We start from the raw sequence: 2654 nt of genomic DNA on the forward strand, positions 1-2654 counted from the left end.
GTGTATTATTACATAAGTTGTATCTCTATTATTAAATTATTGTATCATTTTATGTCTTTTATTGGATGTATTGTTTATCTGTTATTAAATGTATTGTATCATTTTTATGTCTTTTATTGGATGTATTGGATATCCATTAATAAATGTATTGTATCATTTGTTTGTCTTTTATTGGATGTATTGTATATCTATTAATAAATGTATTGTATCATTTGTTTGTCTTTTATTGTATGTATTGTATATCTATTAATAAATGTATTGTATCATTTGTTTGTCTTTTATTGGATGTATTGTATATCTATTAATAAATGTATTGTATCATTTGTTTGTCTTTTATTGGATGTATTGGATATCTATTATTAAATTATTGTATCATTTTTATGTCTTTTATTGGATGTATTGGATATCTATTATTAAATGTATTGTATCATTTTTATGTCTTTTATTGGATGTATTGGATATCTATTATTAAATGTACTGTATGTCTATTATTGCATGTGATATACGCATTAATACCTATTCTGCACTTCCAGCATTCTTTTGGCGTAGGCATATCCGAAGTTTGTATCATGCGGTGGTCCATTATGGATCTAAAAAAATAATGAATTAATAGTTAATTTATCAAACAAACATTGCTTAATTAATAGTGAAGTATGAGGATAGCAAAAACGTTTATGCCCTTTTTATAAGAGAATCCACGTTGGTTTGAATTGTATTTTATTTTTTACTGAGATTTTGTGTGTGTAGAAGAGAATATTACATTTTTGAACGGTATTTTGTTTTTTCGATTTTATTTAAAGTGATTTCACATTTTTTTAATTGATTTTATTCTTATTACATTGATACTGTATGATGTAGGGTTTATATTGAATATATTGACTTACCATTGTTTCGTCAATGGGGTAATCAGTTTTGTCGGGAAAAACACATGTAGAGGAACAAGATACCAGCTTCTTGACACGAAACTCTTTACAGTTGTGTTACACATTATCATTTATAAGAGTGTTTTGTCTCTGAAAAGTAAGTGTTAGGAATTAAAACCAAACTTCGTTCCATGCAGCAATAGAATGAAATAATGAGGTCATACAGTAATCTACCCTTAGATAGAACTGAAAAATGACATCGTGCGTCAGAAGAGAAAGCGTCTTTGGTCCATCAATGACGTAACTATTATAAACCATCATATTTCCATGTTCGAATACATTTCACATTCTCTAAGAAGATTTTTTTTAAATTAGTAATCTACTACTCCTAAGGATCAAAATATCAATAACTTATATTTCCATTCGTTTTAAGAAATTACCAATTTGGCGGCCATTTTGAAAAGGTGCATTTTTACACTTTGTATAGAGGTGACATTTCATCTATTTTTACTTCAATATTTTTGTCGTGCAGAACAACAACGGTTTTAACTATATGAAGTTAATTTTTTGCTGTTAATCCGTTAATGTTTCATTGAGATGATATTGATAAGCATTCCAGTGTGGAGTTTTTAATTTTTTACATTTCATTCAAGATTAAGTGGTTGGTTTTTGTTTTTTTTGAAGAAATGCTTATAACCAATTTTGTAGTTGGACAAAAATCAAGCACACTGAATCTCCATTTTTTTGATAGTTTTAGAAACAGCAATTTATTTATGTTAGTCATCAGCACTTTTTTCTGTGAAGTGTTTAAATCTGTCAATAATTGAAAAAAAAAAAAAATTTTATATTCAAAATTAAGTCACAAGTGCAGATCCTTGAAACAAAAAACAAATATACTACACGAATATACAAGCGAATTCGAGATTTCTTATATACCCAAATTAAACTTCTTACCCTTAAAAAATCAACAAATAGCCTATAGCCGGTTATGTTCGCAGACAAAAATGTTCCGCGACTTTAGACCCAAAAAAAACGAGAATTGCGAGAAAAGGAGAAAAGAGAAAAAGCGACTTTAGAATTTCGCGGACATGGATTAAGGGGGAAGAAATCATTCAACCATTTTACAATATTTCGCGGATTCAAATTTTCGTGATTATAGGCTATGTCCACGAAATCTCGAAAAATATCGTATCTGCTCGAATTAAAATGCTTACATAGAATTCGAGATCTGTTATTCTCGTGGTCAATTAATCCTCCTACCGTGCAGCATAGATGGATATAACGTGTGTCGGGCTGTATTTCTCAAATCAACGCTTAGTTTCGGCCGGACGGATTTCTGAAAAATACTAAAAGTGGAAAACATGTTGTACACCATCGAAGGTCGTTTGTGTTTTCTTCAACATCTTCATGACACTTCCAATCGCGATTAGGAAATAGTTCGTGTCATATTATGGAAAGCGTTTTATCCCGTAACTTCACAGTGGTAAAAGTCATATAATAATTCTCGGGAATTACTTGATAATCACTGATGTTTTACACAATCAGTTTGCGAACTCCGTAAAACATTAAGTGATTCCTATCACATTTTCCTATATCTGTCCTCATGCAGATATTTTGAATTGCCATAGAGATCAACATCCTTATAATGTAAACAGAATAATTCACTCTTGAGTGATTCATTGAATTATTCATTCATTCATTCATTGAATTAATGTCACCAGGGACAACAACTTACTTTAAGTAATAACTTGGTAAAACATGAAAGGAAATTCTTAGGTGTACTGTGAACAT

The 2654-nt window shown here is 29.7% G+C and overlaps 1 long non-coding RNA gene across 1 annotated transcript; it reads right to left on the reverse strand.

Moving 5' to 3' along the window:
• Positions 1 to 495: 495 nt before the first annotated feature.
• On the reverse strand, positions 496 to 2091 carry LOC138313556 (uncharacterized). The gene is made up of 3 exons (XR_011207226.1): positions 2078 to 2091; positions 885 to 1013; positions 496 to 590 (listed from the first exon to the last, which is right to left on the reverse strand). It is a non-coding gene; the product is annotated as an uncharacterized lncRNA (long non-coding RNA).
• Positions 2092 to 2654: the final 563 nt, after the last annotated feature.

Source organism: Argopecten irradians, unplaced genomic scaffold, assembly GCF_041381155.1.
Source record: "Argopecten irradians isolate NY unplaced genomic scaffold, Ai_NY scaffold_0741, whole genome shotgun sequence".
Taxonomy (NCBI): domain Eukaryota; kingdom Metazoa; phylum Mollusca; class Bivalvia; order Pectinida; family Pectinidae; genus Argopecten; species Argopecten irradians.